The following is a 9146-nucleotide window of genomic DNA, read 5'->3' on the forward strand; positions in this document are numbered from 1 at the left end:
CAAAAAGTAAGTAACCGGTGACGTTCCGAAAATTTGAAAATGTTAACCTAGAATATTTATTTCTGATGCAATTTCTCAGAGTTTCTGCTAAGATTTCTTTTAAAATATCAGCATTATTCTCAACTATAAATTAGACTGAAAAACTGAACTTAATTCTTAACACACTAAATTAATTGAAAAGTGATTTGACATTTTATAACAAAAATAAATCAACAAACTTTTGTGTATTTTAATATTATCTAGTTTATCGTTTTTATTATTTATTGTTTTGAAAATAAAAAATTGTAAACAAATGATTTGAACTTTTTACAAACACGTTTTGAACTAATGCCACTATCGAGCTGTACAAACAGATAAATGTTTTTATTTTGAAATATAAAAATTATGACAGGTCACAGGAAATAATTTAATCTCATCTCCACATATGTTTTCAATTATATTTATTGCCATTTTTAATTAATAAAAAATATATAATTAATAACTTACTTAATATAGAGCTGATAAATTAATAAAATATAATTGTTTTTTTTATATTTCTGAAGAGAAAGTAAAATACCTAAAACAAACTAGCCTAGAAAAAATGCCGGACAACATCAAGTCTGATAACAAATTAAAATTTACGTAACTTTCGAACAAGTTTTTTATTCAATCAATTCAAATAAAAAAATTCACCCACAATTTGTACCGATTCATAAAAAAATTCCAACCTATCGACGAATATTCGGAGATAACGTTAAATGTAGCAAATTTTTAGGAAGGAGAATTAAATTATGATATTTTTGATCTCACCTAAATAACCTTTAAAGAAACGAAACATTTCCTGAAACGTTCAGAAAAAAAATGATGTAATTTTAACATTCTATTTATGGGGGTTCAAATTCAAACTCATTTGTCATGATGATTGAGTCATTACGTTAAGAATTTCACAAAAAAATTTTCTTTGCTACATTTTCCTACTTTGTTTGTACCATACAGAAAAACAAACGTAACACGCAAATTAAAAACAGCCTAAAGATAGATATACTTAGTTACAACATAGGTAATATTTTTTTATTAATCTATTTCGAGGTCAAATTATCAACTAGACAAACAGTCACCATAATATTAAAACAATCACAAAAATAATAATAATGCAAGTGAAAAAAAAATCTCAAATATATAAACACATTCAACACTCACACACCAAAAACAATAACAGATCAATAATTTTTTAACATACGATTATTGTCAGTAGAACTTTGCAGATTTGTTGCCATCGCCCGATTTGCCAGTTGAAACACTGACATATCGTTCACATAATTCAAATGGCAAAAAAAAAGCAGCTGGTTTCGTGTAAACACTACAACACAATTACACTTTTAAAACATTAAAAAAATATTTAATTGAAATATTTAAAACAAAGAATTTTTGATTCAGACAACAAAGTGTATATACACAAACGGTGCGGTCACATAATTGACCATCAGCTGACAGGGAAATATTCCCCTTCCATTTTATTATTTAATATGCATATATTTTATTTACTAACAAAAACCATCTCCATTTTTATCATTCTTCACTAGATGGCATTAGCTGTATCGTGTATAGTAGCGCCAAACTTCCATTGTATGTACAAATAAAGAACTAATATGCAAAATAAATAAAAAAATCAATGTTTTAAAATCATAATAAACACAGAAATCTAATTTTGAAATCACTTTATTTTAATAAAATAAATTTATTTTATACACTTAATATATGATATATAAATCACTTTATTACTTATTTTACATGCAATCTAATGCATTCGACCCTGAAAATTTTAAATTTCACTGCACGAATTTTAAACGTTTCATAATTAAATAAAACAAAATAGCTTCAAAATTTCAACCTTGAGGAATTTAAAAATGAAATTAATTTCACGAAACGTGGTTGAGTATTCTTGAAAAGGCGCAACAATGGGATGTATAAAAGAAGGATTTACGTAGTTATCATTACCTTAATTAAAAAACCATATTGCGTTTTTGTTTAAATATCATTTTTGCGTTTTTAAATACACTTAAATTAATTCAAATTACTAGCTTAGATGTATTAATTTGGCGGTTTGCTAACAGAACTTATTTATGCTTCATATCTGCATGTGTGTCTGTTACTCAGATTGACTAAAATCATACTAAACTATAAAAATTATTCAACACGAGTTTTACATTTTTCAAGTGTTCCGTGGTAGGCGCGTGTTTAATACTAACATTATTTTAATAAAAATATACGTACTTATTAATAATACTAAATGTATACGCAATTTGAATGAATTTTGTGTTTACATTCTCATATATACTATCTGCCGTGTAGAAGTAGTCTTAAATAATATTTGTTTATTTATCTTTTTTCTGGGTCATTTATTTTTAAATGTTAAGTATATTTGAGTGGTTTGATTAGGATTGCATTATGGAACAGTCATTCGAAATATTGTTTCTTATTGGAGATACGTTTCGACTATGAGATGCATAGTCCTGAAAAAAAAAACTGTAACTAAACTCTTTTTTTATTAATTTTTAAAGTTTGATCAAATAAAATTTTTTTTTATTCGTATGTCTATTCAGATAAACCGCCAATCACTTCTCATTTAAATGTTATGAAGACTTAAAATTATAAAATTTTATAAGAATATTAGTCTTAGAAAAGAATCTCAGGTACTTAAAAAGGGCAACCCGTGCTGACTTAAACCGAGTTCAGCTGACTTAAGAGTTAGAATAGTGGATATTCGTTTAATTCGAATTGTTAAAGGGGTTATATCCAGTTAGAATTTCCAAAGAATCGATTTTTTTCCGGAATTTTATTTGAATACATATATTTAAGTACATTCTTTCAAAATTTCAAGTTGATCCAAGAACTATTCACAAAGATAAACGCATCAAAAAAAAAAATTTAACCGAGTGAAAACGTCTTTTGAATCCTTAAACGCATTTTTTTCGAAAAAGCGTTTTCAAAATCGGTAAGAAAGATTCCTACGAAGCGGCTCAATCGATCGGTTTCGAATTTTTACACAATCTTCTTAGATATTTTCCCTAGCTTTTAATCAAAGTAATAAGATTTCTGTAAATTATTTCGATAGTTTAGAGTTTTAGACCACTTTGAAGTTGGGAATTTTTTGAAGAAATTTGACTTTTCATTTAAGATAATCCAAACCAGAGATATGGTGCTCACCGCCAGACATTTTTTTTAAGAAGTCCTCCACGAGATCGCCCACAGGAGCAGTACCATATATCATTTTGAAATCGGATAACTGCACTGGATCTTAAAATTTAAGAAATGTCCTCTTTTTTACGTTTTTATATTTATGGAAAATAAATGGTCTTCTTAAGATATGACCGAGAATTAGTTATCACCAGAGGCGAATTAACAAACCATGCGCTCGTGAGCAGTTTCAAAGAATTTCACCCTCTTGTAATAAAAATCTATCAATAAAAATCTTTGATTAGTCTAGAAAATCTTTATTTTCAAGTTTTCCATTTCTTAGAACATGTAAAATCGTGTTTGTTGTTTGGGATAGATCTCCGGTTAGAGATATCGCTGTTAAATAAGAACGTAGACATTCGACAAAAAGCACTTTTCTAAATCACCAGAATACATCGTTTCTTACATAGGTACTTGCTCTATTTTGAATTTCTTCAGTGTTTAAATTTACTGTACTTTTTAAAATTGCTGTACAATTCTCGCCTTTTTTTAAGGTCAACCACAAATCTATATTTAATAGACTAGATAATGGAGAAGTAATATTTTCGGCATATTCATCTGTAGTGTCTTTTCATATTCTTGGACTATTGAGAGTTCCAAGGCTTGCTGTTCAATTTAATTAAAATTTTCCCTTTCTGCCGAAATTATAATATATATTTGAATAACTGTACAAATGTCAATATCAATGAACTACAATTTAATGAACGCTTCACGTGTACCCGAGCTAAATAATTATTAATCAATTTAAATTGCAAAATAATTATGATAATACTCGCAATACATCATATATAACATTCATTTTCGATAGACCTAAATAAAATTATCATACATTCCTATATTGGTAAACCAAAATAACAATAATTTAATAATATTAAAATATTCTGAATTCAAACAATAATAATAAATTTCTCAATAATATGATACGAATGTGTATTGTTATATTGTTTGAAAATTAATTTATTTTTATGTGATTATTAATAAATAATAAATAATTGAATTCACTTTCGTTATCAAACCTAAATATAAAGACAGGAAGGGACAGGCAAGTATGCGATTTTGAAAACGGTGTAAAACAAAAACTTATCAATTTTCCAAATTATTTTTTCACCATCTTAAAATGCAGATTATTTTTTCATCACCTTAAAGAATAGGATGGGCAAGACTAGTGTGCAATTTTTAAAACGCTGTAAATCAAAAACCCACTAATATTTCCAAATTATTTGTTCACCATCTTTTTAATAATACATAAAAATGCCGTAAAAGAGCTGTCAAAAAGTGAAATTGAAGTTAAAATCAGCCAAGAAATATGAATGATATAAGCATTTTAAACTACTAATTAGACAGATGTTAAACAAAGAGATCGGACATACTATTTGACGTCATATACTATATTTTCCAGAGGTTAGGTTAGAGTGGCTATCCTGGGGTGGGACACACTTAGACCATAGGATCCGTTGTGATACGGAAAAAGGGCTGACCCATCCCCGGCCACTACTCCATGAACCATTTGGAGCTGTTTAAGAACAGCAGAAGAGCTTTAACGCTGACGGCCTTTAGGTCGGAGAGGTCATCAAAGAGAGGCTGGCTCAAGTAAGTCCATCTCCTCATGACAAAAGCTGGGCAGTGACAGAAAAGATGAGACATTGTATCCTCCTCCTCTCCACTGTGACAGCTCCTGCAGTAGTCGTGATACACTTCCAGGCCCTGGCGTTCATATTTTCCATAAGAACTCCATCATAAATTCTGTTTTGCTAGAAAGAGATACAAACAAATCTTTGATGGCATTTATCTTGGTTTTTTTTATTGTTATTCGAAAAATAAATTTTTCTCTGCTGTTTGTTACTTTAATTAAATTATTAAAGCAAAAAAACTCATTGATATTTCCTCATTAGCAGAAATGGCAAGAGGTACAACTTAGAAGAAATGACAAGAGGTTCAAATTATGAATAATATCGCCTGAATAAACATCATTTTACTGCAGTTATTTGTTAAATTTAGATTAATTTAGTTAATTTTCATAAATGCCTTTTGTATATAATTTATCAATTTAAGTTGCTTGAAATATAATTTACCTAAATAAGTTAAAAATACAATTTGTTATTTACTTGAAAATACAATTTACATAAGTTGCTTGGATGTTTTTTTTATATATGTACTAGCTGTTTCCCGCCCGCTTTGCGTGGCGTAAAATATACCCGCTTTTCTGGGCAACATCCCCACTTGCACCCTTCCCTCCACATTTCCTTGCGTTGGATAACAGTTTTGTAATGTACACGTCATGCTCTTTTATTTGATACCCCACTTAGGTATATTTGTAAATATTCGATATTTCCTTCCCACTTTCTCGCTACACCTTTCTACCCTCCGAAGGTTAAAAAAATTTCTAAATGTAATTTAAAACATTCTGACCAAGTTTTGAACTATTAAAAGCCATAATTTAAAAACATGAATTTTTTATTCATGGACACCCCCGCAACCCCCCTTGTGGGTGGAATTTTGTAAAATCCGTTCTTAGCTGACCTCTGCATGGCAAAAGGAATATTCCTGCCAAATTTCAAGTCTCTAGGTCTTATAGTTCCAGAGATATCGTGATGAGTGACTATCTATATCTATAGAAAGTCTCCTATATATATATAGATGTATTTTAAGATAGTAAAAAAATGATTTGAAAAAATTGATGAATTTAGGTTTTATAACGTTTTTAAAATTGTACACTTCTCTGCCGCCATGCACAGTTATTACTTATTACATTTGAATTGAGCTACATTATTTGTTTGTAATTTAATCAATTACGAAAATAAAATTAAGTATTTACTGAGGATATTTAATTATTTTCTTTATTAACCATTGGTATTTATTTGTCGAAGTTTTTTACTCACATTTTTGTATTTTCAGAAGGAAAATTCTAGTAAGATGATTATAGCCAGTTCACATTTCTCCTGAATCGATCTACTTTTCAAATCACCACGTCCATTTCAAAACAGGTGGAGTCGCCTAGTCTAGACTCTAGACTCAAATCCATGGAATCGTGTAGTTTAATCCCATTGCTGAATAAAAAATCATAAAATATAATAATTATATTTGCGATTAAAATTTTAGAGTAGGTATTTAATTATATTTTTTTATGATGAACATTTTTTACTTTTAAACTTTTGTTCTAGCTCTAACGGTTTTCAAAATGGCTCCTACGCACCTAACATTTTGACTCATGTTTCTCATTTAAGAACGCAATCTCACTTTTCACGTCCTGAGCACGCTATGAAAATTTCAGCTTGATATCTCATTTCGTTTTGGAGTTATCGTGTTGACAGACTGACGGACACCCGGAAATAGATTACTTAGGTGATTTTATGAACACCTAGGTATACCAAAATTTTGTTAGCATCAATATTTTTAAGTGTTACAAACTTGCGACTAATCTTAGCTTACCTTGATATATATTACATATACACACAGGGTATAGCAAACTTGGGACTGAACTTGGTATACCTTGATATATATTACAAATATATAGGGTATAAAAATATTCAAGTTAAAAAGAAAATTTTCTAAGTAAAAAATGTCGTCTTGAATTTGTTTCCATACTGTGTTTGTAAACAAATGCCTGGTTTGAATGATAAAGCAAAATTTCCAAATAATTCGATAAGAACTTTTATTTTGTACCCGGATTTATATCACTACATATAGTTTAAAATACCTTTGACACCAATATAAATCATATAATTATGAAATATATATTCATATACAATTTTTAATAAATTATTGGGTATTATTAAAACTGTAAATCAACACTGAACACTTTTGTAACTCAACAAGAGTTAGCTTAAGGTAGTTCGAAATTATAGCTTATTATATGTACAGTCTAACTGCTTTCATACATACGCTGTTAAATGTAAATAAGCAAACCTGTCTATATTCAACATTCATAAAAGTATTGGCCTTGGTATCGACCTTAGAATCTATAGAAGATGGAAAAATCTTTGATTAAACTTTAGAAAGTTGATAAAGGATGTTCAAATAAAGGGTACGGTCCAATGTTTGAAACTCTGTAAATCAGAATGCTGTGAAAACTTTTTCTTGTTTCAAACGTCAAATCTTAGTTTGAAACATTCCATTTACGATATGAATCGTTTAACTAACGCTCAAATTGTTCACTTATTCTACAGAAATAACCATTCTGTGAGAACTGTGTATAAACTTTTATCGGAAGTTTATGGCCAATTTAATCGTCTTAGAACAATTCGCATCATTGTGCAAAAGTTCGAGGAAACTGATAGAATTAGAGATAGGGTAACGCGTGTGTACCATTATAGTATGTGTTCAGCCAAGAATACGCCCTTGAATTTCTTTTAGTGGAGTTTTCTTAAGAGTCACGTCTATTTAACAACAAACCTGAAACGTTGAAGCATTTAAAAGCTAGCATCCGCCAAGTAATAGCCAAAAAACCCCCCGAAACCTCAAATTCTGGCAACCTCAAAAATTTTATTTATTAATATTGTTTTCAGCCTTAAAAACTGCCATTTTTTCGAATTTTGAAACAATAATGAACTGTTGATAGCTCGAAAACGGCCAACTTAACATAAAAATGATAAATATTTAGGTAATATAGATTTTGCCATACGAATGCACAGTTTTGGTTTTTTATCTAAAGGTCAATTCTCGCAATTTTTGACCCAAGAGTCGATATATTTTTAACTGCAATATATTATAAGTTAAATATATCGAAAAGTTGTATTGATACTACCCGTTTTTTTGTCTTTAGAAAATCAAGGTTTCTAAAATCAAGCGCAGATACATACTTTTTTTGAAGAGTTAGGGCTTAAAATAAAATTCGTGAGTTCTTTTTGCGTGATTATACATTTCTTCCTTCTATTTTGTATTTTGTGCCAATTTGTATGCTATAAATATATCATCTGGATGCTGCATCTTTTGTCTGTTGCAGCTTGTCTGCTGGATTATTTGTAATTACATTAAACCTATGCGATTGTTTATTGTATCTGTGGTCAGAGATTTCCTTTTTTTACCATATGCCTCTTTGTAGGTTGTAGCTAAAATAGTTTTTTTTGAAACAAAAAAGAATTAATATTGGCAAGTTTATCAAAGGTAATAATTTTTCATGCGTTTTTTTGCCATGGCAAATCGTGCGATTAAGCGTTCCATTGAACAACTACCTTAAGCTAGTGCGATAGGATATAATATATAATAAATTTTTTTTATTTTTGAAATAACATTTCAACAAGTAAATAAAATATACTAAAACCGTTCAGAGGTATAATTTTCTATATTTAAAATTGCAACAGGTCATTCCACTTTATAGAATTATATGTATCTCTATGGAGTATTATTAAACTGAGTAAAGTGAACTCTTAGTAAATTGTAAATATAATCATCATTAAAATCTATAAAACTAAATTAACACAAATTACAATAAAAATGTTCGTATCATTACCGATTCTTAAAAAGTACCGCACTTTTTATGTATGTATAAAATATAGATAGATTTTATGATTATAATTATATTATTAGCTACCGTATAGGTTATAGTTCAATGAATATTTGAAAGTTTACATTTCAAAATTTCGAATGAAGGTTAAATTTGAAGATCCTTAATAATCACACCAAAGAGTATTACTATTTTATTAAAGAATGACCCAAACTTGGTGGGTTTCAAAAACAATTCCAATAAGATCGGATTAAATTTGCCTGTGTTATCAAAAAAATTCGAATTTTTAACTTTATGACGTCATCAGAATCCAAAAAATTAAATTTTGCTCTATCATATCCATATTTTTGCCAATTTTGATAAACCAAGTATGTAATCCTACTAAATTTGGGTCATACTTTTCAAAATTAACCTACCTCTAATAGATTTCAATAATGTGGAGTCCTGGTCTCGGAATTAAGCACATGAGTGATAGCTAGCGAAAAAA

The 9146-nt window shown here is 28.9% G+C and overlaps 1 protein-coding gene across 2 annotated transcripts in view; it reads right to left on the bottom strand.

Moving 5' to 3' along the window:
• Positions 1-1439, bottom strand: part of LOC123304648 (RB1-inducible coiled-coil protein 1) — a 43780-nt gene extending 42341 nt beyond the window's left edge. For both annotated transcript variants that reach the window (XM_044886375.1, XM_044886376.1), the window contains exon 1: positions 1220-1439. The gene's annotated coding sequence lies outside the window, so the exon portion shown is untranslated. The remainder of the gene's footprint in view (positions 1-1219) is intronic.
• Between the last annotated feature and the right edge of the window lie 7707 nt (positions 1440-9146).

The sequence above is a fragment of the Chrysoperla carnea genome, chromosome 1 (genome assembly GCF_905475395.1).
Source record: "Chrysoperla carnea chromosome 1, inChrCarn1.1, whole genome shotgun sequence".
Taxonomy (NCBI): domain Eukaryota; kingdom Metazoa; phylum Arthropoda; class Insecta; order Neuroptera; family Chrysopidae; genus Chrysoperla; species Chrysoperla carnea.